The following is a 17,487-nucleotide window of genomic DNA, read 5'->3' on the forward strand; positions in this document are numbered from 1 at the left end:
CAAGAAGGCATTAATGACTCAGAAGTGGGGGGAAGGGCCGAATTAAAATTCAAAAGATGTTATAAAACCACCAGGGCTAGCCACAAGGCAACACTTGGTTGTTTGAGAATTGAGCAAGTAAAGAGCACTAAGTGCCGCATACTCTTACCACCCTCAACTGTAGATACGATGACGGTTGCAAGAACAAGAGTGTGATTCACCAAAGTTACCGTGGAGCCCCGCATGGCCCATGAGGAGCCTGGAGAGGTGGTAGCTACACCAGAGGTTCCAAAATCACCATGCACACCACGGCCACAGAAAGACAAGCAAACGATGGGGCCAGTCCGTGTATCACCTTGAAACCCACGGTTTAGCAAATTGTCGATGGAAAAGAAGGGAAAAGTTGCCACCACTGAAACAAAGGAGGAGGAGGAAGATTTGTAGGCTCTGATCAGCGAAGTTGAGGTGCAAGGTGTTATAGACATTTTTGTGCCTTACAGCTTTAAGAATGAAATGTCCATAATCCAAGGGATCCAAAGTCCCTAAAAGTGTTGTTCCTGCCCCTAAAGGAACAGGGTCAACCAATGACAGCTTCTCCCAGAAGTTCTCCACCAAAAACTACTCAGAAACAGTCAAATCAGGATCAATTCAAGTGCTCCACTAGCTGCCTGCATTGCAAAGCACCCAAATACACTATCTAGGTGCGTTGCAATGCACTTGAATGCACTACCCAGGTGCGTTGATCGGGAAATGACAAGTGGCAAAGTCATTCAACGAGGTGGAGAGACAATGGAAGCTTCCAGAATCTTCTCCAATGACACTTGCCTCACTGAATTCGACCAGTGATGAGTAAGAGGCTCTCAGTCTCCAAGTGGAAGCAAGAACTGACAGAGAGAAGCCACAAGTCAAAACATAAGCTAACTCATCCTCTCTGCTTACATCTATATATGGATCCCTCATCCCAGAGATCCAGGAGGCTGGAATTTTGTACTTTGCAGAGAATTGTTGTTGGTTTGAGATTGAGATTAGTACATTGGGTGATTTATGCTTTGTTGGAGGTGAGGAAGGGATTCCTTTGCTGGGAGGTAGATGCTGGATCGGGACTCACTTGGTTGTATCTCCTCTTGGACTTTCTTATCATATCAATAAAACTATTTGAGTTTCTCCTACATGCTGTGTATCAATGATGTTTTGTTATATTTGCATGTTTAGCTTAATCTGATCCTAAGCTTTTTATGAATGTAAATATATATCTTCGTGTAGTTTCTCTCTTTTGTGATCTTGCAGGAATTTGGTGAAGCTGGGCCGGTAAGGGAGTAGGGAGCTGGGAGCTATTGAAGAGAGGAGCGATTGGATCAACAAACTAGCGCAAGACACAGGTTAGTTTATCCTTCCTCTTCATCTACATTTCATAAAGAAGAATACTCAAGTAGTTTTTCCTTGTTTGTTGCTAAGGCACTGTCACACCTTAGAGTGGGATAGGGGCGTTCTGAATAGATACTTTTCCCAACAACAAATTGGTGACTCCGCTGGGGATCGTATCTAGTTAGTTTATTTGTGTTTCTATTGTTGTTCTTCTCATAAACTTAGGAGTGGCGAATCGAACTACATTTGCCATTTACAAATGCAAAGTAGAGATCTGCCACTCTAGTCCACTCACTGGGCCTGTTTATGATCTAAACAGCTGATCCACAAATGCTCTAACTGCCCTTTGTGATAGCTCTTAGTCCTCCTTTAAATCATCCCTCTAATTGTACCTTACTGATAGCTTTTATCCGGCCAAAAACCATAGATTAAACTGCAAACCATGACCCAGAACCTAGAGAAAATTCTCGTTTCTGCTTCAGCGCAGGCTCTGTGAAGAGGTTTTGCATTTCAACGCAGGTCCCGAGAGGGCTACCTGCGCTGCAATTCAGTTTCTCTGTGCAACAGGTGCGCTGATCAGCCTTTGCCCTGTGCAGCTGTGGTTCTTTGCTTCATTTTGTTCATTTTTATCTCTGTTTTTTGCAGCCTGTTATCAGTGTGTGTACCTATCTGAAAACCCCTTTTCTTTGCCTTAATTCCGCCTCAGTTGTATAAAAGAAACTGTATTTGTTTTTGTGTATTTGTTACATCATTTGCAGTTTCCCATTACAAAAGTAAACTAGTCATACTGTCGCCCTTAGATCTAGACCTGTCGTAAGTGTCGTTTTGATCTTAGGAGTAAATTTGTTTGCTGTTGACAGTTGATTGCGCTTTTACTTTTGTCTTTTGGTTTGAATTTGTGAATTTCTAGTGTCGAAACAAGTTTTTACTTCAAAATCATAAAGTGTCGTAATCGTCTTTTTGATTTCAAAAAGAAACTTGTTTGTGTTTTCACTTGAAATCGAATTCAAATTTGTACAACAACTTTCTTTTTAGGCATCAATATTAAGCAAGTGAAAACAAATACATGCATATGTGCATTTGCATTTTGAAAGTTTGTATGTTTGATTTAGGAAAAGTGCATTTACAGTGTGCTCTTTGCTCTTTGAGAAAAGATTGTGTCTTTCTTTTCCCCTTGTAGCTAGGATTTTCATTGTTGAAAAGAGATAAATGCTTGCTTATCATCTTTAGATTGCATTTAGGAATTTCATCTACATCTCATGGTGATCCAAAAAGGCAAACTTCTAAGAAAGATCAACCTAAAATAAATTGAATGAACTTAACAACGCTTTGTAACTTAACGCACAACATAGAGGTCTAGGCTAGAGACGTGTTCTGGCGTCGTAAAACTTGGTGACTATCGGCCTCACTGATGGTTGGGTGATTCCTCCTGAGAGACAATAAGTGCTAGTACGGATTGTGCTCCCACGTACCGTCGAGTATATATTGGGAGACCCCTATAGGCATAAAACCTTTATCCATAGGAAGCCGTGTCGGTCGCCCTACTAATCGCAATGCATTGAACACAGCATACGGGAAGATTGACCGCCCGTACCCTAAAAAGTATTCTGCAGTTTTGCGATTGGTTTGGCACACCCTCTACCTAGAACTCCAGAGCAGTCCCTTTCATTTCTTTTCAGACTCCTTAACGGAAAAGGTCCATCTGAGCACTTGTCACTTCAGGCTCATTAAAAATCGAAGGAGACTAGAGTCATCTTTTGATTTTTCTCGACTCTTTAAAATTGAAAAAGCAAGTTGTGTCCAAGCGTCGTTAAAATTTATTTTAAACGGAATATTCACACCCTTTTTCCTGCGTTGATCTTTAGGTTGAGAAAATGGAGCCTACCAACCAAGGAATCCCCCTTGGTGGAAATCCTAGTCCCTTCTCCTCTTGGGGAGATGTTGGTGCGCCCCATATGGCCACATTGTCGCTTCCAGGACTGACAATTGGCTTGCCAATCTGGCTCTTCTCAACCAATGTCGTTCAGAACACCACTATTCCTGAATAGTCGAATCAGCAGTTAGACCAGTCCAGAGTTACCCACCAACCTTCTACCTCCTCTAATTCTTCCTCTCCTCCTTCCTCTTTGCTTGATGGGGCTGGCAAAGCCAAAATTCAAGTTCCTAAGGAGAAGAAGGAAAAGAAGAAGAAAGAGAAGAAGAAGAAGGAGCCAAAAGCGACTGGGGGCAAACGAGTGTCGTCTAACGAAAATCCACACACTGCACTGGCCAGGCCTAAATCGCCATGTGTCATTTGCAAGGGAGACCACTTTCACAGAGATTGTCCCTGCATCCCTCGGATACTAAGGGACTGGTCTCCCCGTTTGCATAATCCGGTGGCGTCAACCTCTGATAGCCATGTTGAAAGCACACCGTCAACTAGCGAAAGTGAAGTCCCAGGACAAAAAGGGAGAGCTAGATCTCCCTGTAAATTGTGCGAAGGCAATCACGCCATCCACCGTTGTCCCTTCTTAGACGAAGCTAAAAGAGTTTTGGATGATCGTCCGGTTTCACCGTTACGACTTCCTCCTGGATATAAAAAACTCTTGCCGAGTCCTTCGTTAGTTGAGAATCCAGCTGGCCCGCTCAAGTGGTCAGCTGAAGCACTAGTCATTGAAGATGAACCAGCTGAATCCATACCCGACAAAAGTCAAAAGGTCGAGGCGGCAGTTGACCCGGTCTTGCCTTCAGAAGTTTTATCTTCGAATGATACAGTCACTGAGTAGAATAAGGATGACACCGTCCAAATTCTCTTCATCAACACAGACTCCGACGAACACGGGGTAAACCTACCCATTCCTTTATCGCAGGAAGGAAGTTCGTCAGAGCCGTACTCGGCCGTTTACTCGATCCCACCTCCAAGCAACCTAGTTGTCTCCTTCGACTGGAATCAACTAGGCAGACCCCGTTTACCAACAAGCATACCATTCAGAATTATCGTCCAAATATATAGAATGGTCATGGCTGGTACCATCATAGATGAGGGGGCTTCTGTGAGTATCTTTTCCTCTACTTCTTGGAAAGCGCTTGGTTTGCCATCGCTTTTTCCTGAGATGAGAAATCTGACAGGTTTTGATAAAGGAACCAGTCTACCTTTAGGGATCCTCCCCAATGTGCCTGTTAGCTACCTATACCAATAGGTTTCATATTGCATGATTGGCTATGAAAGGGCCAAATATGCTCTGCTTTGATGACTCAAAGATCACATATTTCCAAGAGAATCCAATCTATGCTTATAGCTTGGTATGGACTTAAAATTTTGATGGATGGTCCAACAGTCTAATCTGGATCATTCCATGGTTTAAATTTGCAGTTGTAGATTAGAGAAGAAAGTCTGTCCAAACTGTTTAATCTTGGCAGACAAGTAGTTCAGGTAGAGAAGAAAAGGCTCCCAACAGCTTAATCTGGGACCTTGGAAGAAATAAGGGTAGAAGTAGATAGAAAAAACAAAAGAAAAAGCCAAAGAAAAGAAAAGGCAAGTAAGGGTCTGCAAGTCCAAGTGCACCCTCCAAGAAGAAATAAAAAATGCTAGGCAAGTAGCTGGGTAAGTAGTTGGGGTTGCAGAAAGGTTATCTTTACCATTGCAGATGTGTTAACTGTGTTTACCAAAGCAAAGTCAATCAATTGACAAGGTGTTCTTCTTCATCAAGTTGCAGCAGGGAGCATGACTAACCTCCCTCCCTCCCCCTTCCATTTCATTACTAACATCCCCCCATCAGCTGAGATTCATGGAAGAAGATTATGGTTTCATGGTGGTTCTTGTTCAGTCAAAAGCCACATTTCTTGTGTAAAAATATTTTCATTTTGATCTACTCTTTAAACCAAGTATTTCACATACAGACTTAGTGTTTTCCCCCTTCATCCACCCCCCCATCCATATTAACTCTAACTTTACTATATAAATCCCCTATATCACCTTTCCCCTACTAATATTAAACACCATGGTGTATAAACCCCAAATTTTGTATAAATACCCCTCCCCTTGGCATTATAGCCAATAAGTCCTATGTCAGGGATCAAAGTGACATCTGGCCACTTGGATGAACCTATACCTCATCTTCCCCCCTTGCTTCAAGTCATTCCACTCATTAAACCATTATTTGCAAAGAAAGACCCTATACAAGCCCCTTTTTACCCATAACCCCTTTGAAATCATGAAAAATCCAAAAAAACCCACTTCTGCCGTTTAAACCAAAGTCTCGGCGCATATATTTGTTTTTTCGAAATACATTGAAAACCTTACTAAAACACTATACCCCGATGATCCTCCGCCTAAGCGCGCATCCCGAAAATAACTATTAAATAATGCCGCGCCTTTGCCATATCCACTATGCATGTCATCGACCCGACCGCCGTCCGATCGGAGCTTGAACATCCAACGGCTCTTATCGCATCGGAGCGGCTCCGACGTCCGTTGTTTACCCGCCATATCTACCGATCACATCACTCCCCCGACAGCCGTTGGATCGGGCCCTCCAGATCCGACGGTCATCGTTGATATCGGAGCGGGTCTCACATCCGACGGATATCTTCCGATGTCCGTAAAAAGGTTACGTCACTCGGCAGCCACGCGTCCCCGCCACAGCTCGTCGGAGGTACGTCTGACAGATTCCCCCCCGTACCATAAGCGGTGCGATATGAAACCGCTGGCTGTTTCCGGTTTCGGCTATTCCGCCTATACTACGTCACCTCCACATCATCCCACGTCACTGCCACCATGCCGTCACGTCAACCGTTGCGCCCGACCATCTGCCGATCTGTCCTGCCACTTCACCATCCCCGTGGTCCAATCAGAGCCCGCCACCTCACCGATGACGTCAGCCGACCCTGACCCCACCTATGACATCATGCTGACGTCAGCAGAAAAACGCGCCAAAGTCCAAAAAAACCAATATTATGGTGAAATTTCGTGTTTTTCCCATTTTCTCACAATAGACTTTGTTGCACCTGCATGCGATTTTCACGTCCAAAGTCCGCCAACCTGCAGAACCTGACCAGGAGACCGGCGGCGCGCCATTCCACTGTCATTCGTGACCATTGCCTACTCCTCACCAGGTATTTTCCGCTATAAATCCTTCACGTACCTGCTTTGTCTGTTATTTCCTCAAAAGAGCTTATAACAGAAAAAACTCTTGAATTCACCGGCAGAAATCCTTGCACCTGCCCCTTTGACAGTTGTGAACTCGAACAATACTAGCCGAGCCTTGTTTACCTGCATTTTCATTGAAAAACCAAGCTCTGTCTGCGCAATCGCGGCAGACTCATTCAAACCGAATTTAACTACTGAGAGAGACAGAGTGAGGCCAAACATTTGTCCTATTTTGCACTGCAAATAGTATTTCAATTGCTATTTACTAGAACTACTCTCTGTTCCTGATAAATTCACCTCCCTGGTAAAGAGACATTCCTCTGTACTGTCCTGCTCAATTAAAACCACTTTGCACTCAATTCAAAATCCTCTTGTGCAATGGAGACACCTGTAGTACTAAATGTTCAGCCTCTGAATGCCCCTCAAAAGAACTTGAAATGGCAAGCCTTGGCAGATATGGATTACCAAATTACAGAAGAAATGCTTATGAGCAGCAAATTCCACATTCATCTGTTGAATGAGTTGAAAGCCAAGCATGAAAATGGGACAGATATATTGGGCTTATGGGACTCTTTCCTCCCTATTTTCAAGCTCCCTCAGGTCAACCAGTTCCCTGAACTAATCCACCTGTGTGCTGAACAATATGATGTTTCTCAGAGGGCTGTTGTTGACCCATCTGGTTCAGTACTTTTCTATGTTACCCCTCAAGCTATCAGAGACATGCTTTGCTTCACCCCTCAGAAGAAGTTGGTCCCTTTGTCACTAGTGAACCTGATAAAACAAGGGGATAAACTGACAGATGCTCAAATTATCAAACTTAATCAATTATACATTAACTCTGACATTGTGATGTACCCTCCAATTGTTTATGTATATCTCAATGAGCTGGGCAGAGACCTTGCAGATATGATTTCTCCCATCTTGGGATATAGTTCAATTGAGCATATTGATGCAACTGTGCTGGTAATGATGCTTATGTTTGCTCCTGGCAAGTCACCAATCTGCTATGACTATGCCACCTACATATCAGACAAGATTCATGAGCAATTGATGAATTTGAGGAGAGATAGGGTGTTCAGATACACCTCCTACATTTACCATTTGATCTTGTACCATCAACATGAGAAATTTCATTTTTCAATCAAAAGAATGGATGCCCAAGGCAATCCCAGATCAGTGGTCTATTGGTCTTCTGTCTTCCACACTAGACCTGAGTCTCCATACACTTACTGTGAATTCATGGATCTGTTCATCCATCCAGCTATGGCAATGCTGATGAGCTCACCTCCTCCGAGACTCACTGATGACATGCAGAGAATTCTTCAGCTGTCCAAAGCTTACAGCATTGGGGATTGGTACTTCTACCAAAACCACACTGTCATCAGGATATATGGGTGTGATCTACCTCCATTCAGATTACCTAAGTATGTGCCTATGAGGCTATTTTCCCTAGAGTACTTTAGGCAATTTGGCAGAGTTGATGTGCTTCACTTTTCAGGAAAAGGCAAAAAAGCACAGTTGAAGGTGAAAAGCCAACTTGGCCATTTTATCTATAACGAGAGGGAGCAAGGATGGAGGGAAGCAGAGAGAATGCTTGAGGCCCTTGGCCTGCAAACCAGTTTCCTATGGGCTCCCTATGACCCTAATCATTTTATATCTATGAGGAGGCTCAAATATAAGTTATCTGCCTATGATCACCATAGTATCCCTCACATTGAAAAATATGCAAACCAAGACAAATGGAGGAGAGGGACCTTAGAAGAGCCCATGTCACAAGAAGAGCTAAATAAGAGGGCACTAAGGAATCTAAGGAAGATGGCTGAACTTGAACTTTGTTCACAGGTATTCACACTTCCAAGCACACAAGCGGGAGCAGCTGCATCCTCCTCAACTGCCAAACAGCAAACTACCAAGGCCACTGAAAATATATCCAGCAAAGGCAAAGAAAAGGAAATGGAGACAGAGCAACCACATCAAGAGAAGGAGCAGTCACCTCCAGTGACTCAAGAGCAGGCAGATAAAGAAAGGCAGCAGCAGGCAGAGCAACAACAGCAACAAGGATTGCAGCAAGAAGAAGGGCAACATGACAGACAGCAGCCCTTACAGCAGGAAAGAGTAATTGATACTCCAATTTCCACTGAGCAACAGGCTCAAAACATAGTGCCTCCTAGGCCAGAAGTCACCACTGATGCCTCGGTCCTCCAAACTCCACAGAAGGAGGACTTAAGCAGAAAAAGGGATAGAGAAACTCCTCTGACTTCATCTATCAACCAGGGAGAGAAAAGACAAAGATTGAATGACTTTTCGGAGGATGACATAGCAATAAGACAAGCATTGGGCATGGGCCCACCCAGCAGAGAAGCTTCAGCAAGTTCCTTCCAGCAGGAACAGGACAGGACTATGGGAGGGGAGGTCAGCTCCTCCAGCCAGCAAAAAGAAGGACAAGTAAGCATCAAACAACAATTTATAGACATCAAAAGGAGGAGTGATCCTATCAAAATACAGCTGTACAATCATCTGTTAAACATGGCTCCCACCAATCAGCAAAGACTTATGTCTGCCTTTGATGTAAGTGAAGGCAAAATGATCATGAGTCATTTTATGCCCACAGCACTGCATCCCCAATCTGCCTCAGATTACCTCAGGACCAACCTGGAGGTCCTGGCCAAAGACATACACCCAATGGATAAAATTGAACTGCATAAACAGACTGGTGAGATGGTGTATGCCTCCTTGGCAGACGAAACATTAGAAAATTACAAGCTAAAGAGCAGCCTTAATGCCACAGCCTCTCAACTGGAATTGGAGAGGGCATCATCCCAGGCGAAGGACAACAGAATAAGGTCCCTGGAAGACATAATCATTGAAATTGGGCATGATCCCAAAGATATTTCAGGAATACAGGAAATCTTGAAGTTGAGGGATGCTGACATGGCTACCTTAAGGAAGAAAATCAAACTCCCAGCTACCATTCACCCTCAGACAGATGAGGTAGCCCAACAAAGGCATGAGCAGGATACCACAGATTTGTTGATTTCCATTTATAAACAGCTTGTTCAGGCACAAGAGAAATTGGGAGAATCTGAGGCTACACAAGCGGCCCTGCAAGCAGCATTGAAACAAAGAGAAGAGGGTCAGACCTCTCAGCCTCCTCCTCAGATCATCAATCTTGAGGAAACTGCTCCTATCACTGCTCCTCCTCCTCAACAGACTGAACAGACAGCAACATCTACTTCAGCAGCGCCAACAACTACAGAACAGGCCCAAAGCCTGGATATGCAAAAGCTGAAGAATGAAATCCAAATCCTGGAAGCTCAAATAACAGAATTAAATGAGACCAGGGAAAAGTTAGCCAAAATCAATGACAGGCATGATAAATCAAAGAGAGAAGTGGCAGAAAAGAGCAGGGAAATCAAAGCCCTTAAAGACAAGATCAAAGAGCTAGAGAATGAGCTCAAGTTGGATAAGGTGGTGGCAGAGCTTAAAATAGTGCTGTGGGCTAACATTGGTCAATCTATCAATGAGCAATGGCAATATATTGAGACAATCCATGAGCAACTAGAGCTCATCCCAAAGGCACAGAAGGAGGTTCACAGATCAAGAGCTTTATTGAGCAATATGCCTGAAGTGGCCACCAGAATGATCAACGTACTTAACCATAAAACAAGTTCTCAGTTAGCTACCATGGGAATTACAAACAGAACTGAGACTATCCAAATGGTCAAAAGGGTTCTCACACTGAGAAACTTAGTGCAGACATTGGAAAGAAGAACCCAGGATATGCAGACTGAGGTGAACAGGTTTTTGGAAAAGTTTCAGGTGTTAGAAAGCAGAGGGCTCCCTGGCTTACTGAACAGCGCAGGGAGATTGTTCACACATGACCAGTATGCTAAAAGGGTCAACACATTTTCCACTAGTCAGATCAATGAGAAGCCCAGCACCTCAGAGGAAACAGGGCCAGCCACGGGACAGACTCTCTATAACAGAGTAGAGAATCTATTTTTTATAATGAATGAGATCAATCACCTGTTTGGGGTGGCTCCCAATTTCTACAAGTATACAGAGGCAGAGGAGACAATGGATGCCATTCTCAGGCATCAACTCCCTACGCAAGACTGGTGGACAAATGCAATACAGAAGATTTTGTAGACAGGGAGCCACTCACCAATTTTTGTTTCTTAAAAAATATCAGTTGTCATGCAGAGCACAGTTTAACAAAAATCAGCATGCATTGTGGATTAAAGCTGAGCCAACTCAGCAGATGTATCGGCCAACAAAGCAGAAATAGAAAACTACAGGTGGCAGGGCCGAGAAAATACAGCGCAGCAAGAAATAAAGACACATTATTCAGCGTTAAAGCAAAACGGCTCAACCGACTCAATGACCTCCAAAGGTCAAATTATCCTCTGACAGACATAAAGAGCATTTATGCTGCATTCAAAGTTGTAATAACTTCTTTTCTACTTTCTGTACGAATTTATGAAGATATTTTCTCTCTCAGATGACTCAATGCCTGAGATATTTTGTATAAGCATTCCTATAAAGTCCCCTTCGCATGAGCTTGCAAGGGTTGTTGTTGATTTCTCCTGAAGAAGTTCTTATGCTGTAATCCTTTCAGAAGTTAATAAAGAAAGTGATGGAATTTCTCGGATTTCTGAAGTGTTGAATGCGTCCTGGTGTCTGTTGGAAACTGCTGGATTCCTGTGTATTTCATCATACAATAAGTCTCTGTAACTCTCTCTGTTATGTATTTTGTTTGTTAAATCCATATGTTATCTAACTCTAAATATTTAGCAACAAGGAAAAAGAATAACTTTCAGGATTTATTCAATGAATACCCTGAGTTCAATCTGTGTTGTTAATAAATGTTTTCTTCAGATGCAATCTTGATAAGTGTAATTCTTAACTGCTGCACTTTCAGAATACATCTTTCACAGTGGCCTTTGTCACAGGAATTCAAGTTTGCTCCTAGGCAGCGTGTTACACTTTCACCTCACCAGCTTAATAGAAAATTCTTAATTGCTTTCTATTGGTTGACATACATCACCATTTAAGCTCAATTTGTTTGTCTAAAATACACAATAGGCCCTGCAGTTTGAACACCACCAATCCTACATATCTAAGCACTTCACAACTCCAGACTCCATTGCCCAATGATATTTTATTCTCTAAACAGTATATCATAAGACCTTAAAGAAATCCTTCAACCAAAACATAAACCAAAACCTGAGCATAATAGCTAGCCTAAAACACCATCATAACAGAGACAAATCATAAAGAGAGAGCCCTCTCTGATTACAGTTTGGCTAGAAACTGTGATCCAAAGATTGGTTAGTGGTTACCCTGGCCGTATTCCCTTGGGAGTCATAGGGAACAACCTAGGTGTTAACAGTGCCCATAACATTGAAAGGGAAGACCGTTCAAATGAACGTGATGGTCATTCAAGGACCCTTGGATTATAACCTACTCTTTGGACGAGACTATATATATTGCATGGGGGCCATCCTCTCCTCACTCTTTAGAGTAATGTGTTTTCTGCACGAAGGAAGAGTGGTCAAGCTCGTAGACCAGCTTTCATTTCCCGGATCACGCATCGCAAATAGTCATATACCATCCCTAAATGATCTCTTCATGCAAGAAATGTCTCAACCCATGGTCCGTCCTCCCGATGAGCGCAAGTAATTCGGAGGGATATGACTGGAACCCAGGGGGCATGCGTCCTGGTCTGCTTCGGCAGGAAAACTTCGGGTATAGGGTAGGTTTCCGCGGGAGAATATGACTAGTCTGTACCCCGTCCGTGATTGAGATAGGGGTTATTCTAGAATAATATTCTTTTGTCAAAGTTATGTGAATCGGCGGGCGTCGTCATTCACCTTTGTTTATCTCGGTAGACATCGCCGAAGAAGTGTTTTGTTTGCTGCGCAAATGAGACAATCTTTGGTAACCTGAAAGAGGTAGGCCTTTCCTGGTAGAACAAATGTTTTATCTGCAAATTGAGGGGTAACCTTGAAATCGTACTTTATACCTGGGGGCATGCAAACCTTTTGGAGTGCAAGCAAGGGGCGGCTATTTATTTTTTAAATTTTTAGGACCTCTAACCCTTTAAACTCGTAGGATTAGTCGTTTCCGAACTTGCATAACGAAAGGATGCGGGGCATAGCTTTGTAAGGCGCAAGCTCCATAAAAAATGGCATCTTACATGAGACATTCTTATCATATGACTGGATTATCGAGCAGTTTTAGCACATAGTTCATGCTCGTTAAAAAATAAACATAAGATCGAGCAGTTTTAGCACATAGTTCATGCTCGTTAAAAAATAAACATAAGATCGAGCAGTTTTAGCACATAGTTCATGCTCGTTAAAAAATAAACATAAGACCGAGCAAATGTTTCAATCCGCGTTTAAGCTCGTTAAAAAATGAACTATCCTCCGGTAAATAACCACCGTGAATGTAACATTATCAGCCATTAAAGCCTTGGTCGTGTTTGCACCGTCACCTCCACTTTTCCATTGGCCGATCATTCACCTCCATTTGATTGTTTACCCATTTTGAGGAACAGCTGCGAAGAGTGATTTCACTAGCCATCCTTGTGACTCTGTCGTGCTTGGAAAATTCCAACCCTTACCTGGAATCAGCTGCTACCCATTTTATCACTCGTTCCTCAAAAGACGAGTCTTCTTTAAGCTCTTTTCATCTGACTCGTAAAATATGAAAAGATTGTCGAGTTTTGGCCTTCCAGCTCGTTAAAGCGACAAGAAGAGCTATACCTCCTCTAGATTTTAATCTTTTTGGACATGAGGGATTATTGCACAAAAAGATCGAGCGCTTGTTTTGTTCGGCTCGTTAAAACTATCGAAAATTCATCCCTTCTGTATTGTTTTATACTTTTTCGGACTTAAGGGATTAGATGACGAAAAAGGAATTCCGGAGTTAACTTTATGTACCTTTTCAGACTCTCTAAAAATGAAAAGGACTGAGTTATCTTTGTCGTTAGACTCGTTAAAAATATTAATAGTGACAAACTTGTCCTTAGACGAGAACGAGTTTCACTATCGCTAGGCTCGTTAAAACATAGCGATGGGTTTGCCCGAAGGGCAAATTATAGAACAAGCATATGTTATCCTCCTCAAGCTTGACAAAAATAAAGAGGTACTGGTCAGCAATGACTAGGGAAAAATTGGGAAGAAACTCAAAGAACCTTTATTGGTAGCAAGTCGCTCTTGAACATGACACTTCCACTCCGTGCCTGAGTCGGGTTGGGTTGTTTCATTCACCGGTCACATCACCATGGTCTCGCCATACCATCCACCTTTGGGGTAAATGCTACCAATCCATCATATAAGTGTCGCCGATATGTTCAAGAGAAGTCATCCAGAGAAGTCAACCGTGTCCCATCCACTACCATACATTATACTTCATTCTTTCATGACCGCCACCCTGAACCGTATATCATCAGATCGTTTTCACCTCCATCAAAATCATTTGCTCCGTTCCATGTCACTGATGTGGGATACATTAAGGCCCTCCTTTGATGGATCACTTCTTGTCGACATCAGCTCATTATCCAAGAAGTTGATCTAGGAACACCCCCTTCAGTACTTTGAAGCTTGCATGCCTCAATGGCAAGTTTCTCACTTCCGGTGACAGGTATACATCAATGACCTTCGACCGAAAGATTTTGCGTGGTGTTCAGCGCCAAGTCCTTTATTCACACCACGTGAATTGTACTGCAGTACCTTGAGGGTCATTATCATTATCGGTGATTCCTCTCGCGCTTGTTAACAGTTTACATCATTGACTGGTAATCAAGCGATGTCTTTCCATGTTCGACTTCAAAACACTTCTCACATGGATCGACTTGTACTTAGAGTGAAGATCGGACGAGATTGAAGACCTCGGATCTAGTTTCATCCATCTGGGCTGCGATATATATTCAGGAAAAATAAAGACATTGACATGTACAACACTGCAGAACAGATAATCATCCTACCAAAAGGATGATGATTTCATGAGAATCATCAGTCTACCATCAGACGATTGTCTGTCCTATGTACATAAAAATGAATTTATAAAGCTGAGCATGGGAATGCCCACCTCAGCTAGATCATGAAAACAATATGAAAAATAATGTATTGTATTGTATCTTATTACAGGTCTCCTCCCAGCATTGAAAGAACTTCGGATCCTCCTAATAAAGCATTTCACCCGATAAACGGCCTCATACTTTAGGGGGCAACTGTTATAGACATTTTTGTGCCTTACAACTTTAAGCATGAAATGTCCATAATCCAAGGGATCCAAAGTCCCTAAAAGTGTTGTTCCTGCCCCTAAAGGAACAGGGTCAACCAATGACAGCTTCTCCCAAAAGTTCTCCACCAAAAACTACTCAGAAACAGTCAAATCAGGATCAATTCAAGTGCTCCACTAGCTGCCTGCGTTGCAAAGCACCCAAATACACTGTCTAGGTGCATTGCAATGCACTTTAATGCACTACCCAGGTGTGTTGAGCGGGAAATGACAAGTGGCAAAGTCATTCAACGAGGTGGAGAGACAATGGAAGCTTCCAGAATCTTCTCCAATGACACTTGCCTCACTAAATTCGACTAGTGATGAGTAAGAGGCTCTCAGTCTCCAAGTGGAAGCAAGAAGTGATAGAGAGAAGCCACAAGTCAAAACATAAGCTGACTCATCCTCTCTGCTTACATCTATATATGGATCCCTCATCCCAGAGATCCAGGAGGCTGGAATTTTGTACTTTGCAGAGAATTGTTGTTGGTTTGAGATTGAGATTAGTACATTGGGTGATTTATGCTTTGTTGGAGTTGAGGAAGGGATTCCTTTGCTGGGAGGTAGATGCTGGATCGGGACTCACTTGGTTGTATCTCCTCTTGGACTTTCTTATCATATCAATAAAACTATTCGAGTTTCTCCTACATGTTGTGTATCAATGATGTTTTGTTATATTTGCATGTTTAGCTTAATCTGATCCTAAGCATTTTATGAATGTAAATCTATATCTTCGTGTAGTTTCTCTCTTCTGTGATCTTGCAGGAATTCGGTGAAGCTGGGCCGGTAAGGGAGCAGGGAGATGGGAGCTATTGAAGAGAGGAGCGATTGGATCAACAAACTAGCGCAAGACACAGGTTAGTTTATCCTTCCTCTTCGTCTACATTTCATAAAGAAGAATACTCAAGTAGTTTTTCCTTGTTTGTTGCTAAGGCACTGTCACACCTTAGAGTGGGATAGGGGCGTTCTGAATAGATACTTTTCCCAACAACACAAGGTGATGAGGTAGAGAATGTGTCCCAAGTGCCCTCCGCGATAATGTTACCCCCCTACATCCCCCCGTGGAAGGGGAAAGCCAAGATACTGAAGGACCTAGAGGCCATGAAGAGTGCACTCCAGACCCCACTCCTTCTTGATGAAATAAGGTTTGAGGGTTCGCCATTGGGATAGGTACCTACTATGAAGTTTGAATATTGGGACTTCGTGGACAGTGAGAAGTTCCCACAGTTGGCCGCAGAGAAGTTACTGAAGCAAAAATGGTTATGCGGTGTGGAGAGGGCTGGGTTACTCCATCTGCGATGGATACCCCACTACCACTGTGCACCCGTCACCATTTTTGTCATCCAGCAGCTGCTATGCCTGGTGCATGATGGGTATCTCTAGCTGGAGGAGTCGATTCCCATCACAGCCGATCTAATTCACTAGATTTCTTGACTGCTAGTCAAAGGAAACGACCCCGCAGCCATCGCAGGAAAGAGCAGTGACTTGGCCCTCGCAGAAGCTATGAAGGCCAAGTATAAGCTAGAAAATAGAAAGCGAGGGTACATAATAGCGAGCATCAAGGACCAAGGGGTGTGCGTAGCCACCCAGCTATTGGCCAGCAAGCTAATGAGGAAATGTCACGCCGACGAAGTGCCAGCATCTGTAATTGCATTGGCAGAGCAATGCGCAGAGGGGGTCCAGTTCAACTGGGTGCAGTTCCTCTGCGATGAGTTTTTAACAAACTGTAGGGAGGCCTAGGAGCAGGGTAAGACCTTCCACTATGCGTGGTTTCTCTTATCCATCTTGTTGGTTGCAGGGGAGCTACTGGAGGATAGCTAGTTTCCCACTATTGAGGGTGACCTACCTGAAGCCGCGAGGTACACCTCGCTCTGGGCTATGAAAGATGCGACAAGAATTCATGAGATAAAGGTGTTCTAAGTGTTCTTGGAGATGAGCATATGAACCTGGATCAACCGCAGACCACGCTTGTCCCCTACAATTCATAACAGCGTGAAAAGCATGACAGAATTCAAGGCGATATGCATAACCTGTATATTTGGACACGCAAGGATCCCGCACGAAAATTGGTGAAGCTCCCATTCATCGCAACGGATGATGCGATCTTTGCGATGATGGAGTCATGGCCTCTGGAGTGGTGCACCCTGGACTTGGCAGAAATGGAAAATATCGCGGCGCAGCAAAGAAAGAAGGACACCAAGTTGCACATCGTGCAGCTGGCTGAGAGGAGGTGCCAAGAACAAGCAACAGCCACGCAACAGAAGGTGACTAAGGTAGCAGCAGCAGCGCAAACGACAAAGACCACAATCGCACCAACTAGAGAGCCTAAAGAGGACGAGGAGATGTCCACAGGGCAGCAAACTGGGGAAGGGGACAACACAGAGGAACACATCGACCCCAGTTCCGCATCGACCCACCTCAAGCGGTCGCACGGCCCTAAGAAAACAACTCCCCGGAAGAAGGGAAAAGCCACAAAGACATCCAGCGACACGATCATGCTCACAGAAGGTGACCTATCGGATATCAGCAAAACACTACGTGAGGTCGCCTAGGACGCCCTTCAGGGATTACGGATGGAGAAAAACACTGTGTTGGGGGCTCTTAGCGCGCAACTCCAAGGTATACAGGTAAAGCAACCCCAAGCAAGCATCATGGCCCAGTATGATGCAGCAGGAACCGTTGAAGCCGAATAGATACTGCACGCCCATATGGGTAACACCTTCACC

The sequence above is a fragment of the Pinus tabuliformis genome, chromosome 3_2 (assembly GCF_031772625.1).
Source record: "Pinus tabuliformis cultivar Carrire ecotype Pingquan chromosome 3_2, CPIR1, whole genome shotgun sequence".
Classification (NCBI taxonomy): Eukaryota; Viridiplantae; Streptophyta; class Pinopsida; order Pinales; family Pinaceae; genus Pinus; species Pinus tabuliformis.